Below are 16,713 nucleotides of genomic sequence, written 5' to 3'. Positions count from 1 at the left end.
AGTATGGTGTGTATGGTTTGATTTGGTTTATGGGGTTCAACGTCCCAAAGTGACTCAGGCTATGGTGTATATGGAGAAGGTACAGAGTCTATGGAACAAGACCTACTGAACTACAGACCTGCACATTTGGCACTGCTCCAGCGCGCATGTTCTAGTTCATGCCTTTTGCCGCTAGGGAAAGACACCTACGGGAAGCGTGGCGCTACATTATACCTGTTGGACAAGATGGCCTCCTCCATCATTTTATTTCAAAGAAGGCAGTTTCGTCGTTTGTCCACGTAATCATTAACATCAATTTATCTATGCTAGGCACGGTGGTGCTGACGAAAAGAAAGCGGATAAAAAGAAAGACGTTTTTTTGTACTCATCCAGAGCGAAAAAACTCGTTATTGTGGATATTTTTATTGTTGATGTTAAGAAAGCAGAGCAAGACGAAACAAATGTATTAAATATCTTGCTCAAATTGGCAAACGATGATGATGGTGACAGCAGACGAACAGGTCAACCGAGCGCCCTCAACGGCCAATAAGCTAACGAAAGTTGGCGCACGCTGCTCCATAGGACCCCGCCAAATGTGCAGGTCTGTAGTTCAGTAGGTCTTGCTATGGAAGCACGTATGGAAACTTGCGGATTCCATATGACGTTGTGTACACTCTACGGAAATCATATGGAAATTATATGGAACGGTTATGGACATTGTACAGAGGAGATGTAGATTTCCGTATATTTTGCATATTTTATGGACTCCATATTCCCGTAATTCCAAACGAGCGGCTCATATGGAACGTTTCAGTAGGGTCGTGGGGGGCATTGACAAGCAAGAACACGAAACTTAATAGACAGACACCATGGTAAAGAAAGGAAAACAAATAATACTGAAACCAAGAAAGATCAACCTATAATATACCCATAACTGAACTAAAATACAATAACAGCACAGTTTGCACAAAAGAGTGCAGTAAGGAATTGGACAACTGCTATTACAAAACAATTTCGTAAAAGAAATCCGATAAAACATGCATATAATCTTGGTTCATCCCCGCTTAAGGAAGTCACTTCGGTGAAGTACTTGGGTGTGACAATCAATCATGGTCTGTCATGGAACGCCCACATTAACAACATCTGTTCATCTGCGTTCAGAAAACTATGTTTCCTGAGACATAAACTTCGGAATTCCCCTCCCAATGTAAAGCTTCTTAGTTATCTATCTTTGATCAGGCCAAAACTCGAATACGCGTGTGTAGTCTGGGGTCCGCATACGGCATCCAACATAAAGAAGATTGAAAAAATACAAAGGAAGGCAGTTAGGTTTGTGTTCTCTAAATTTTCCAAATCTGATTCACCCTCCGAAATCATGCAATTTCATGGTATTCCCCGCCTTGAGTGTCGTCGACAAGGTACTCGTTTAGATTTTCTTTCCCTCTTGCTCAACCGTAAGTTGGGACTTGACCCGTCATTATATCTTTTCCTTCAGCCCGCAAGAAGCACACGCCACTATCACACCAGCCTGTTAGCACCATATTTCGCACGCACAAATCTGTTCAAATTTTCTTTTTTTCCGCGCACAGTAGCGGACTGGAACTCTCTGCCCCACACGGACCAACACTGACATATTTGACATCAGCCATGCTTTGTAATTGTATGCATGTTTCTTTTTCTTTTCTTTTTTTTTTCGCCATATGACTTTTTGTTGCCATGTGATTTTTCTGATTTACTCAGTCTGTACAGTGCCCGTCCTGCTTGGACCTAACCATGGTCTGCAGTATGTACATAAATAAATAAATAAATAAAATATAGGAATACAATTGAACGAAACAGGTGGTTTAAGCAATAGCAAAATTCGGACATTCGTAATAACAGGCTCTGTACCTTGTTAAGGTTCGTTTCTATATCAATCTGCGATGGCAGAATATTCCGCTCGGCTGTAGCACAAGGTATGAATGATTTGGCAAAAGCAGTAGTAGTGTGCAGTGAGATGCGTTTAACTCTGAACATATGATCGCGGCGTTTCGTACGATTCTAAAATGATTGTAATGATTGTAGAAAGTGTTTCGGATGATTGTAAGACATCGTCATACATATAACGATGATGATAAAGCTCATGGAAGAGTGCCAACTGTGCTAGTTTGTGGCACTGTGATAAGTTATCTAATTCGGCGCGCGCCTTTAGTGCTGTGATTTATAGCGATAATAATCCTAAAAGATGGCTCTAACTGCACCGTTTTCAGTGTTTCCAACTAATCTATTACGTATGGTTAATCCACGTCCCTACGGTTTGAGGACGAGTTTTGTGTTCTTTGAAAAAAAAAATTGCACCTTGCTGGTCATAAAGTTGCTAGCAGCTAACGAATACTTTGAATGTTATAAACGTCATTTCTTCGATGTTTAGTATCCAGCTGGCAACGCTGGGCTTAATTCGGATGAAGTTGCTTCAGGTGATAAACGCTTGCCACTCCCATCGTTACCCAAACGTTTAAAAAATTGAACTGGGTGCCTCGAAGCCTTAGTTGCGCAGCCAATTCCAGTAACCGCCCCGCCGCGGTGGCTCAGTGGTTACGGTGCTCGGCTGCTGACCCGAAAGACGCGGGTTCGATCCCGGCTGCGGCGGCTGAATTTCGATGGAGGCGAAATTCTAGAGGCCCGTGTGCTGTGCGATGTCAGTGCACGTTAAAGAACCCCAGGTGGTCGAAATTTCCGGAGCCCTTCACTACGGCGTCTCTCATAGCCTCAGTCGCTTTGGGACGTTAAACCCCAACAAAACAAACAAAATTCTAGTAACCGTGCTGATTCGCCCGCATAACAGGGATTGTCTGTGAATCCCTTCCTGTGTCTCGAATTCTTTTACCTACCAAACTTCCGGAAAAGGCTTGCGTCGCAAATTTATTTTTGTCTTTCTTTTATCTGTCAGAATTGAGCGTCTGCTGATAGCAAGTTTTTTTACGGATCTCTTTATTTCGACCTCGAAAAGTCAGATTTGGATTTGCGACGAATGTCGGATAGAAGTTACTGCTGCTAAAACATTCCCTCTGCCCGAGTTCAATTTGAGGCTTACACTGTCAAGATCATTCAATTTTCGTGCCTCTGGCAAGACATTTTTCGAATGCTTCCGACCTCGCATCGTGTAGATGTTTTTCCTCTTTTCGTCTTTCCACTTTTTACATTCCTTTCGTATCATTGCTAATTTCGTTTTTCAGACGGGGTTTTCTTTTATTTCACCGTCTCCCATCTCTGGCATTTTCCATCAGCTCTGCGTTCCCTCCTTCCTCGCACAGACAGCTCAGGCCAATCGCGATTTCCGAACGAACGAGCGAAACAAATTGACTTCGGTCGAACCTAAAATAGACACCCGCCGAGGCGACAACGTCTAAACGCGGCCCCACACGTCCCACGCACTCCGATGCCTGTCCGAGGCGAAAACAACACTGCCGCCGGCCCTCTTAACACCACCTCTGCCCTCTACCGTCAGAGATCACGGCGACATGTCCGCGCGGGCGGTTGGGAGAAGCATGGTTGGGGAGTCTCTTTTTTCCCTTCTTTATTAACCTGTGTCGTTCTTATCTCACTCCCCATTCTGTTTCTGCGGAAGAGCGAGGGAAGCGAGTGTGGGAAGAAAGACAAAAAAAAAAAGGCGCGAAAGCCGCCGGGAGAGCAAAAGGCACCAAAGAAACCCAAAGATTCCGTAAGCCAAGTCGAGGAAATATAAAGCAGCGCGGCGCTCAGAAGCAAATAAAAAAAAGACCTCGCAGGCCCGAAACCCCCTCTCGGAGCTCTGGGTTCGGCGTAGTCTGCCAGGTGGTCACTGACGTCATCGAATCCGCGGCTCGCGACTGGCTGGAAGCTGGCTGCGGGGGCGCCGCCGGGGCGTCTCCGGACCTCCGGGTTCCGACGCGGCGCTCGCTTTGCTCGCTCGCTCATCGGTCGCTGTGGTGCGTGCGTGTTGGCAGCTGCCGGTTTGTGGCGTCGACGCCGCTGTGTTTTCGCGTTGTGTGTGAGCGAACCGCGACATTCACGGAAACAAGAAGAATAAAGGAAGGAAGCGGGAAGGCAAAAGAAAGAAACTGGAAAGAAGGGGAGAGAAAGAGAGGGACACGCGACAGTGTCTGCGCTCTGAAACTGTCGTCCACGCCGGCAGCACCGAAAGGAGCCCGAAACTCCCGATCAACTACCATCGCCGTCGACGGTCGACGCACGCTCGGTGAGCTGAAGCCTATGAGCTCCGTCTGTGTACACGTCAAACCATGAATCCAGCGCGCTTGAGGGAACTCGGGCTGGCCGGTTCTTAGAGGTGTTGTCGTGTGGGAAAAAAAAAACAAAAACAGCAATCTCACCGGCCGCTTTTATTTTAAGATCGCGTTGACCTCGAAAGCAAATTACAGCTGAAGAGGTTACGGTTGGTCGCCCGCCAACACAGCACCGAAGAGCTTAGCGAACTGTCTCGTTTTTCCCGAACTGCCTTTCCGACAAAACGTCGGCCTTTACACTTTGCTGCTTTCCGCCTTGACCTTTGTTGGCCGTCAGGCTATGCAGGAATCATCGAATGCCTCAATCCACCATCACAGCTCCGATCAACCGGTTTCGATGGTTCCTAGTCTCTCCGATTACTCAGCACGCAGTCTGAAGATGCCTCCGCGGTATTCCGCGTCGTCTGCTCATGCCACGTTACAACATGTCTTTAGTCAACGCCGGACAGTACGCAAGTCAGCGCGGCGCAGAGCTATACCGGGGATATACTGTCGCGCAATCTCCTCAATTCGCCGAGATCTACTCGCCTGTTTCACTGGCGTCGAGGCGGGTGTGATCTCTCGTCTCCGCTTCTTGGCCGGTTCAAGAGTAGCTATCCCGTTCTTGTTGGCGGTCGTGTCATACTCTGGGGCACTTCTTTTCAGTTGTTTTGCTTCGCAGTCTGTATCAAACAGGAATTCGCTTCAACCGCCAAGCGACATGTGCATATATTTTTTTTTCTTTTCGCGGTTTGAGGCGGATTTCTAACTGAACACGGTTGTGCTTCCGGTTTCGGGCTTCGTGTGGGAGGGATGTGCCGACACCTGTTGCTACCGCAGCGCTGGCGAGCCGACAGTTCGTCTTTTAACCTTTAATCCCCGTTTTGCGTCACTTGTTATTCTCATGCTTTTTGACAGATGTAGGATATTGTCTGACAAGCGTGAACCCTCGTTCTCAAACCGCGGAGATAATTTGGGCACGAAGTCTTGGTTGCAAATGGTTCGTGGTTCGGCGCATTTGGAACTAGCTGGCGTTGCTTTTGGCCTGTTACAAATGCAGGCGGCTAGTGGAATACTTCGCACGCATTTGATTCCTCGGGCTCTTCCGCATGATAAGAATAAAACTAAGGATGTTTTATTGGAAACTTGATTCAGGGAACTGCAAAAAATATTGCCCATAAAGGCACCCTAGTGAATGAATATGAACCACCGCACACCTACGCATACATCTACCCCTGCTTCCAAGTTAAACATTCCAGCCGATCCCCATTGCGACGCGAAACCTAGTTCACCGGCTGTCGCAGGCATTGGTGGACACCTGTTGATATCGCCGCCGGGCTCCCGTTACGACTGTTTCAGGATGTCTCTCTCTGGCACGGCGCGGTTTCGCCGGTCGACATTCCGTCTCCCCCCGTGTCGCTAAGTTTATTACCCTTTGACGTGACATTTCGCTGTCATTTAATTCAGTCCGACTTCCCGGCGTTTCAGGAGGCTGGGGAGAGGTCGTTAAACCCAGCGCAGTCCTCTGCCGCGGCCTGACGTTAGGCCTGACCCCCGGTCACCTGTTGTACACTGCTCGAGGCGAGGCGGCGACTGCAACGTGGCCGCAGAACTGCATGCGGTTCTTTAGAAAGCAGGATCAGCGTCGATGGAAACACGCTTATCGAATTTAGTTTCTATTTATAACTTTTTCTAGCGGTGCTCATGCGAATACCTTAGCACAAAAACCGGTCGGGTTTTAACGTAGTTAAACAGAGTAGACTTGCGAAAGGGTGTGTTTAGCCTGATTGGCTCATGTCTCTGCTTTGCTAGCTCGTCGACACGTCTGGCGGTATTAGACTCAGGTTAAGCTCTGATGGAGGTTAAGCTGATCTGATATGTTCGCCGCACCGCAGATGGAAGTTGAAGAAGAAGATCATGTACAATGCACAGAGCGAGAGTATGCTGCAGTTTTAACACGGGGCCTGTTTGGTTGCGGCGAATAGGTAGGTAATAATGATCAAAAAGCGGCGATAGCCGTGTTCTCGTGCAGCGGCCTTTGAAGCTGATCTTTTCGTGTCATTGCGGGTTCGAGCAGTGTAAATTCACGCGACTTCTTTAGCTTAACGGGGCGTCGTTGTTGCCACGCAACGGCACAAGTTCCAAAGGTCAGAACATGCAAAGAAGTCAGCATCTAAAGGTCACAAAATTCATGGTCGGTGTTGGTGAGCGTATGAATGCTTTTGCACGAATAATTTGTTGCGTGCTGTTGTGTTTTTTTCATGCTTCTGACTTCTAAAATCAATTAATGTAGAACCTCGACTCCATATCGAATGAAATCACTCGCACTACGCTAAATCCTATATCGCTCTATAGTTGTATATCTTGTATTGTTCTATATCCTGTCATTTAACATCCAATTGTTACGCTTTTAGATGTGGCGTAACTGCTGACAGTTGAGTTCCTAAAACGTGTGCGCGTTGTCAACGCAACAAAAACACAAAGAACTTCGCTGACTTTGAGGCCGCGATATTTTCACGACAACTGATACATCACTGCACTGCGTAATGAGGAGGTGTATTTTTTTTTATTTTCGATGTTTCTGTGGTTTCCGACGGGCACTGTCAGTGCGCTGAGGCTGCCATTCGGCGTTTGGGCGGTGCACTTGGTAGGTAAGGTTGGCAACAAATACAAAAAAAAGGAAGGAATAATTCTGGACAACCGAAAGCCATTTAATGAATGTCATCTGGACTCGCCTGCGAGACGTCAGTAGGCAGACCTTCCTATAATCTTGTATGAAGAGCATCTCCTCATCTTGGCGTAGCCCGCTCGATCCGTAGTCTTTATTACTCACGACCCTGGTGACGTCGACTGACATCACAGTTTGGATGAAGTCCCCAAGCACATTACTCTAGGTTTATGCCCCATATCATGATACATCGATTTTTGACGTCATTGTTCTCTTGTCTGCGTGTTTGCACAATCTTCATGCTTGGTCTGTTGGCGACCTTGTAAACTCACGTATTTACGTCTTGAATGATACGACGCAGCAGCGCTGACGGACGGGATGGAAGAAGAAGAGAGATACGCATGCGATGACGTGTCAGCGCATGTGTCTGTCTCTTCTTCTTCCGTCCCCTCGGTCAGCGCTGTTTCGTCGTAACATTCAACATGAACCAGACCGACTCAGCCCTCTCCTTGCATTCATTTACGTCTTGCCGCAGCGTTGGATTTCTCTGGAGTCTAGTTCAGCTATTTAAATTTTACAAAAGAAAACATAACTAAGCGTTGACAGCCGAGTAACTTCCGCACTCACTTAGTTCACAGCGTGAGTCTGAGAGGCACGACATGATCGATCACTGCTCCCTCTCGGCAGAAGCGGGGCTTTCTTGTATAACGGCATTAGATGATTTACATCAACTTCTGGTTCGCTCTGATAGCACCACGTCACAGAAATAAAGCTTGCTTGCCATGCGTTTCGCGTTTGACATTTTGTTTAAACCGCAAAGTGCCCTTATTTATTGGCAGCGGTGGAGTTTCGGTTCGAAATCTGCGTCGAAACCTGTTTTGAAATCGCCGTTAATTCGTGTATCAATTCCCAGACACGTCATCGCGCTGCCTTCTCAGTGGTCGCTTTGCAAATGGGCCAAATCATGCAGGTAGCGTGTTGCTATGTGCTGGGGAATTATTAAGCTCCTTAGCAGGAAAGTATACACTGCTTGTATCTTGCCAGTTCTTACGTGTGGGCAGAAATTGAAAATAACCGCCCACAACGTACCGAGCTTAGGACAGGAAAATGATAATGTTAAATGGGAGGTTGAGGTCAAGTTTAAGTGTGCCTATACCAATAGACTACCACATTCCAACGAATGTCTATCTTACCCTTGATATTCCCCGATCAACCAGGAGCCATCACAGCCTTAATGTTAAGCCATACTTTGCCTATACTAATAATTTCAAACACAGCTTTTTTCTTCGTACTATTGAACACTGGAACTTTATTCCTGGCATAACGCGGTCTCTTCCATTAAACTCATTTTTGACAGCTATCGGTGCCACATGATGTTTTCTTTGAGTTGCGTTCATTGTACATTGTTTCAATTTATTAGTTACTGCCTATCACATTGTTCGCGCTATGTATTCAACCATGTTAATGTAATCTTTTTGTGTGTGTATTGTACATTGCCATTTTTACAAACTGTTAACCCCACTCCTGCAATAGCCCCAATAGGGGCTACAATATGTAAAAATAAGTAAATAAATAAAGTAGCTAGTTTCACCGAAAACGGAGATTTTCTAAGCTAGATGAAGCCGCAGATGCAAACAGAGGTGTCGCCATCATCGGCCGATTTCGCAAGTAAACTGCATGCGTCGACACAGTTTTCGTTCTGATTACGGAAGCTAGGCTATCCCGCCATTGACTTGGAAACAATGATCACGGAGCCAATTGCGGTGCCGATGTCACGAGTTTGAATACAGTGGCGGGAAACATTTGAATGCCATTTTCTCAGCATTCAACGCGTGCTTTGCTGCTCGACAAAGTTAACCTATTCAGGAAGAGCTAGAGAATCACTTTTTAATGACAACAAAACTTGGATTGATTTGTCGTCAGTGTCTGTTTAAGAGACAGGCGGAGAGTAAAAGCAGGGTAATCAAAAAAACACAAGGTAATGATATCCTAGCTGATATCAAAATGAAGTGGACACGGACACGAAATGTGGCCCTCAGAAAAGATAACACTTTCTCTCTTTGGGTAAGGGAGCAGATTTCTGAGAAAGTGGAGCTCAGTCGGGAGAGGCAGAGATTCTGTTGGGCGGATCTGGTTAAGAAGTTTAGCGAGGGTAAGATGTTAGGCGGCTGATATAGAACAAGGATAATTTGATGCCAGTTGAACAAGATTTCGTCCTGCAGCGGTCTTAAAAACTGACTGATGGTGATGATTATGAACATGTACTATGACACCGTTTCTGACGAATAAACGGGCCGAAATGCAAGCTAACTATACGCGGAAAACTTATCACGACGACGGAAGTCGTGCAAGAATATGCCAGTGCGTACGTAATTTTGCCGGAGGGGGGGGGGGGGGGGGGGACGGCAGAAAGTTAGGTGGGCGGATGAGATTAAGAAGTTTGCGGGGATACAGTGGCGGCAACTGACAAAGGACAGGGTTAATTGGAGAGACATGGGAGAGGCCTTTGCCCTGCAGTGGGTGTAGTCAGGCTGATGATGATGATGATGATGATTATTATTGTAAACCCCTAGCCTTCGCACTTTCTACATAATTTGAACTATGATAAATTTCAGAACTTTTTACGTTCTTCAGAGACTTCAATGTTTGTGAAATGAAGAGAAATATCGTCCGGTCGAATTGCAGAATAAGCAGCATTCCATTCCGACGCAGCGTACGGTAGTTTTGATCTAAGGTTTTGTTTACCAGAGTGTGGTTCGGCTCCGTTTTTAGTGCATCAGGTTCTGCTCTGCTTAGAGGGACACCTGTAGAAAGGTTTATATCTGGCATTTCGTACCGTGCAAAAAGGTCTCTGCCCTTTATTTCCCTTTGTTCCTCGAACTCCAGTAGTTTTTTTTTTAATTCTGACACGGAGGTCAGCTGTCTGAGCAGGTCCTGTTTTTGCCTAATGTCACTTTCTTTACCGTAGCCAATCGAAAAAAAACAACAGAAAAATTTCTGTCGTTGCAACAGATTTTCTGTAACATATGCGACCAAAAACTTGCAGTAACAACAGAATTTTATGTGGTTACTACAGAAAAGTACTACAGAAAAATACTCAACAACAGAAAATTGTGTCGTTCCGACCAAACTAAAAATTATCTTGTCATATGTTTAAAGGGAAGCTGAAACGGTTTTTTGAGAATTCGAGCTTATTCAAGGATTCGAATCTATCAAGCTTGTAGATAAACCATGCAAAATATTTTTGCACTAGCATTTAAAATGATGACATAATCGGCGATTAAAACCGCGACGATGTTTAGGCTTCTCCTCACTACGTTGGAGGAGTGCGAGGAAACTCGGCAGTGACGTCATAGTTGCCGAAATTTTAATGTCCGCTGCTTACGCCTGCATGATGCTGTGCGTCGTCAGATGGCGCCAAACAATGCATCGTGAGCTTCACCTTCGATGGCGTCGGTTTTATTCCATGGAAAAACCGTTTCTTCGGTGGAAACGTATTGCCGTCGTAAGTGACGTCATTATCGGGGTCTCTGCCCGTCGCTGTTCACTTCAGAGAAGCCTGAACGCCGACGACGACTTTATTTGGCGATTACGCCACCATTTCAAATATTACAGCTAAACGATTTCTCAGCATTTACCAGCACATTTCGCACACTCGGCAGCCTTAAATTCATCGAATTCTAAAACTGCTTCAGTTGCCCTTTAACTCGGTTCTGTAGTTTTTGTTTTTGTTTTTTTTGACCGGGTACTTTCCTTTTATGTTGTGCTTATATGTGACGTTGATAAATTTAAGAACATTTGTTTTACGTCGAACTGTATACGTTGTGCTGCTCGCTGTTGAAAATCGTCAACAGGGGCTGCGTAAGAAGAAAAATAAAATGAGAACCTTCACCTCTTTCCTGGCGTACAAGATGGAAAACATTAGCTGCCGCTTGCCCCTATCCCGCCCAGCTCAGCACTTAAGATAATAAGCAGCTCTCATGTAAAGATCACCGCGAGAATCACGTTCTCCCCTAACGACCGCTGGGCCAACCACCCCTTAAGATGAAAAATTCATCGCGACGTGAATCCTTCCGTCGTACAATGAAATATTAACCTTACGATGAAACACTCGACGCAAGCGCCGTGAAGTGCGCCCGCAATTCTCCCATTCTGCACCGCTCAGGGACCGCTTCTGCCCGCAAAAGAAACAGCGAGCTAAAAGCCTGTTTGGGCACACCAACAGTTATCGCCGTTATTCCCACACCCATCGCCCATCTGGCCACACGAGCGGGTGAACAGCGCAGGTTGATTGACGAGGCTAGCTGGCGGGAAAGGCCAGAGGGCTCATGGACTGAAGAGTCCTCCCGGGAAGGTTTTTACCTTTGCTGTTAAACAAAGTTTATCCTCCACCGCCGCGTGCCAGATAACTGCAATCTAACCTCGTTTTTATGAAACGGTTCATAAAGAACTAATGCATATAACGAAAGAACCACAATTCCCCCTGGACGCTCGGTCAGCATGGGCTATACCGAATTTTCGGATATAACGAAGTTCGGTTCGGTTTACGGTTTCGGTTTATGGGTTTGAACGTCCCAAAGCGACTCAGGCTATGAGAGACGCCGTAGTGAAGGGCTCCGGAAATTTCGACCACCTGGGGTTCTTTAACGTGCACTGACATGGAACAGTACACGGGCCTCTAGAATTTTTCCTCCAAAGAAATTCCAGCCGCCGCGGCCGGGGTCGAACCCGCGTCTTTCGGGCCAGCAGCCGAGCACCATAACCACTGAGCCACCGCGGCGGCCGTATATAACGAAGTAATCGCCGGGCTCCTTCGACCTCGTTATAATAGGTTCAACTATAGCTACGAGGAAAGGAGATGCTCAGTAACTATCACACTTCTAGGTTAACACCTCAAACACGTCATGAGAGATTGGATGAAAGAGGGAGTGAAAAAAGGAAAAGAGAAAGTGGCGCCGAATGGGAAGGCTCAGGATTAATTTCAACAACCGTAGTGGGTTATTTAACGCGCATTGTCATCGAACAGAACACGGACTTGTATTTTTATTTTGCCTGGAATTCGGTTCTCTACGTCCTCGAGCTGAGAAGCCGAACGCCGTAACCACTGCGCCACTGAGGCTGGTTCGCTTAACTACCGTCCTACGTCCTACGCTTTCGGTGCATACATTTAGCCGCACTAGATGAAGCAGCTTAAACGCCATATTCTCTTCGCAGAAAAGCGAGCTCGAGGCTAAAAGCAATTTACTTCTGGGAAGTGAAAAGAGTATAGAAGAAGGAAACAGCTGGTGTGGCGAGCGCTCTAGCTAGACAACTTGGCAGACACCTTGCACCGGCGTATTGATGCGATGACCTACTTAACAAGAAGGAAAAGGCGGCGGAGGGGGAGAGTAGAGAGGAGTGGAGTCGGCGAATGACATGCAGGGTCTTGAAAAACACGCGATGAATCGCTTTAGCTGCAGTAAATCACGCCTACGCGTACAGTGGATCCGCGCGGTCGAAGGTGCGCTGGAGTTTTGAAGACGTACATGACTCGGGACATCAGAGTGGAACCATTCGAAGGGCAGAAAAAGATTCTTCCGAGAAGGCGTCTTAACAGTGAAACTAAGGAGCCGCAGTGCGTTTATGCGTTCGTTCGTTGGTTCGTTCGTTCGTTCGTTCGTTCACTCACTCACTCACTCACTCACTCACTCACTCACTCACTCACTCACTCACTCACTCACTCACTCACTCACTCACTCACTCACTCACTCACTCACTGACATTCACTCACTCACTGACACTCACTCATTGACACTCACTCATTCACCCACTCACTCACCGACACTCACTCATTGACACTCACTCATTCACCCACTCACTCATCGACACTCACTCACCGACACTCACTCACTCACTCACTCACTCACTCACTCACTCACTGACATTCACTCACTCACTGACACTCACTCACTCACTCATTGACACTCACTCATTCACCCACTCACTCAACGACACTCACTCACCGACACTCACTCACTCACTCACTCACTCACTCACTCACTCACTCATTCACTCACTCACTGACACTCACTCATTGACACTCACTCATTCACCCACTCACTCACCGACACTCACTCATTCACCCAGTCACTCATTGACACTCACTCATTCACCCACTCACTCAATGACACTCACTCACTCACTCACCGACACTCACGCACTCACTCACTCACTCACTGACACTCACTCACTGACTCATTCACCCACTCACTCACTCACTCACTCATTCACCCACTCACTCACTCACTGACACTCACTCACTCATTCACCCACTCACCCACTCACTCACTCACTCACTGACACTCACTCACTCACTCACCCACTCACTCACTCACTAACACTCACTCACTGACACTCACTCACTCACTCATTCACCCACTCACTGACACTCACTCACCGACATTCACTCGCTCAGTCTCTCACTCACTCACGCACGCACTCACTCACTCACTGACACTCACTCACTCACTGACACTCACTGTTTGACTGATTCATTTTGTCATTCGGTCAGTCGCTCATTCAAGGAGTTCATGAGTAAATCGATAAATTAATGATAGAATCCTCGCGTATATCTTCTTTCACGTTCCACTGGTTTTCCATCAGACTCGTAGGACACTGTGTGACGCGTCCGGAATGGGCAGGTCGTTCCAGCTAGCAATCACAGGCCGGTCTCCCTACAAGTCAGCGCAGCATGTTTTTAAAGGACAGAGATAGACACGCTCGTCGACAAACAGGTCTGTCACTCGCGTTTCTCTGCAAATCCTGTCAAAAATATTTTTCGAAAACGTTAGCCGTACCACAGCTGTCCCTGTCATTTCGTTCAGGAGGAGGATTGCACACCTGGGAGGGTTTTTTGTTTTTTCTTTCCTGCAAAGTTCTCGCAGGGGCATTACCTTCGCTCCCGTTCCCCCGTTGTGCGCGGGTGTTGAAAGGGAGCCGAAACCTAATTTTAGGCCAGGTTTTTGTGAACGCCCTAGCGTGCGCTGAGGACCCAGTGTTTCGCTTCTCTCTGCGTTGCTCTGTGCGACGCGCTAAACAAGGTGAGAAAGGGCCCCAGTTCACACCGTATACGGTCATCGTAAATCTTCCTGCTTCGGGAGAATACAATCCAGAAGGCTGGAACGTGCACATCGTGATAGCTTTCTTCCGCGCGACACCTTCAGCGAGTTCTGGCGTGCGCGTCGGCGTTGTAGGCTTGCTTTTCTGGATATATACAATGTAAACACAAGCACGCCTATATGGGAGTGAAAAAGGAATAAGCATTCCTCTAGCGGGCTCCCCTTCATAAAATGCCGCGCTTTCATTCCAATGGAGGCGAAATGCTGGAGGCCCGTGTAATGTGCGATGTCAGTAGTGCACGTTAAGGAACCCCAGGTGGCTGGAATTATCCGGCGCCCTCCACTACGGCGTCCCTCATAGCTTGGTTGGGTTTGGGACGTCAAAGCCAATTAAGCTAATATCAGCTAAGCTAAACTCAGCCTTTTATAAGAAGCAGTGCGCTACAGTAGAGTAGTTTAAGAATCTACTGATGTAATCGTCTTGCCGCGGACGGATTCAGGTGCAGAATTTGTTTAGCGATTCTTTAACCGTTCGCCTAGCACGGATTAAATCACGTGACGCTTTCCTGCACATAATTTGGAGTTTAGACGAGTTCTTCCTTCTGTGCCCAAGTTACCGGTTTTTGTTGGCATTAAAGGAACACTGCAGGCAAATTAAAATTGGCGTGTACAGATGAATGGGCTCATTCCGATGATAGACTTTCTTTCATTACAAAAGGAGCTTTTATGACCCAGAAACGGCCAAAAGATGACATACAAGTTTCGCCATCACGGGCCGATTTTGCAAGTAAACAGTGTGCGTCCATTACCATGAAATCGGATGAAGCGCTTCTAATTTCCTTGGCCGCCACCACGTGACGAATGGCGTTGAACGCTGAAAAACAGTGTTGACATCATCCGTTATGTAAAAAAGGAAGGGAATGACCGAGTGGCCTGCCTTTGAAACGCTGCAGGCCGCTAGGCTTAGCGGCACTGGCTGGTAGCTGACTCGAATTCCTGGTAATGAGTACAGTTTTGGGGGGGCTTGGATCCCAGAGGCCGCGCTATATCGCCGTTCAGTCTAAAACGGTCATCACGGAGTCCTTTTTGGTGCAGACGTCACCACTTTGAATTGAGGGGCAGGAAATTTTTTTATTTTGATTTCCTGGGTAATATCTGCGTTGGTCGCATCAACAAACCCAGAAAGAACCATAGGATGAATTTTTACCTGTGACGAAAGTTGCATTGAGCGATCCTCAGTTTGCCTTTGTGTCGTGCCGGAGCAATGTTCTGTGGGATCGGAGGTTAATTGTGTCAATGCAGTATATGCTTAATGCGCTATCATGTTGTTTCGCGTTGACCTGTCCAAACGTCCACACCAACAGCTCGCTGCGTTGTCAGTTTGTGACATTTGTAACTTCTTGCTGGGCTCGCTACTACAGTTTGTGACGTAAATGAACCAACATCCATACACAGTGTGTGCACTATCAGATGTTTTGACCTTTGAGTCACTCGTAAAATTGTCAGCGTATTTCGCTGAGCGCCCTTTGAGTGATCCAGGCAACTGTGTAGAGCCCTATGTGAGCAGTTGTTGTGGTTCCTACTCGTGTTCGGAAGGCGGAGCACATTAGATTTTAAGCAACCTGTTATCGCTCTCACGTCGTGACGTCACGGACTCTGCAATAGCGACACGTAGAACACGCTTTTTGTTTAACTTTTAGGTGTATGCAATTGCTCATTAGCAGTGCTGAGCCTTCCAAGAATTTGGGAATTGAAATTTGGGACGATTGTAATTGAGACGCTAGCATTTCAGCCTTCGCCTCAAGTCTGGGACATATATTATTGGGTACGCCTTACAGCTCGGCCTCACGTAAGATCCTTACAGTGACGATTCTTAAAAAGTTTCAAGATTTCTTGCTCTCCGGCTCCTTCATGATCTCACAACGAATTCGCGGGACCTAATCACAACCGCTGCGAGCGCATATCAATGAGGTCGAAGTGCTGAAACCCTCTTCTGCGGGGCTAAATCTCAGTGTAAGTTAGAGAATCCCAGGTGGTCAGAGTTATTCCGCAGCTGACTTGCAACATTGGGCCATTAAGTCCCACAAACCACCGCATACAACCACTCTGTGTGTGCTGTTCTAGACACATGTATACTTTACTTTAAAGAACACTAAAGTGAGGGAAGTTACTCCTGAATCGTTTACTAGGGAGTCCGTGATACGCCAGATGCAGCTTCGGGACTTTAAACTTCACTTACCATAATACGTTGTTGTTGTTGTTTTCTATCCAAGCTTGCCTACTTAAAGCTAGGAGAAAGAAAAACCAAACGTTGCGTGTCTCTTCTGATCAACTTGTTCAGTGCAGGAAGCATCCAGGTGACGACTACAGTAATTACCTTCCCTCCAAGTGCAAAAGAAAGCCGAGGCTTACTTGAGAGTCCTCGCTTACGGGCTCCGTACCAACTCACGAAGTGCAGCTGCAGGCAGATGGATCTATGGACTGGCAGCCCGTGACGTGTCTCGGTTGCGTTCGCGCTTTTCGACGAGCGGGTATTCCAGTCTCCTCCGCGATTCAAGACGAAAGTCGCAGCTGGCAGGTACCGAGAAAGCCCTCTCTCCAGCTGCTTCGTTGGGCGTAATCCCACGTGGCGTCAGTTTTAGGCTGAGAATTAACCCTCCGAGAGAAAGTTTATGAAGGGGAGACCGAGATGCTTTTTGGCCCAGTGAATGAAGATGTGACGAGCTTC

At 47.0% G+C, this 16,713-nt stretch overlaps 1 protein-coding gene across 3 annotated transcripts in view; it reads left to right on the top strand.

Annotated features, from left to right (window-relative positions):
• The window catches only part of dimm (basic helix-loop-helix family member dimmed), a 391,032-nt gene that overhangs the window by 286,445 nt on the left and 87,874 nt on the right, over window positions 1-16,713 (top strand). Inside the window, exon 1 of one of the 3 annotated variants that reach the window (XM_089587990.1) lies at window positions 2,588-4,195. The exons of the other annotated variants lie outside the window; for them this stretch is intronic. The gene's annotated coding sequence lies outside the window, so the exon portion shown is untranslated. Of the gene's footprint in view, window positions 1-2,587; window positions 4,196-16,713 lie in introns of those variants that run through there. 3 annotated transcript variants of the gene reach the window in all.

This window comes from Amblyomma mixtum, chromosome 4 (genome assembly GCF_055824585.1).
Source record: "Amblyomma mixtum isolate Tamu chromosome 4, ASM5582458v1, whole genome shotgun sequence".
Lineage (NCBI taxonomy): Eukaryota > Metazoa > Arthropoda > Arachnida > Ixodida > Ixodidae > Amblyomma > Amblyomma mixtum.
Note: the sequence above shows the minus strand (reverse complement) of the source record. Positions and strands in the feature narration are given on the sequence as shown.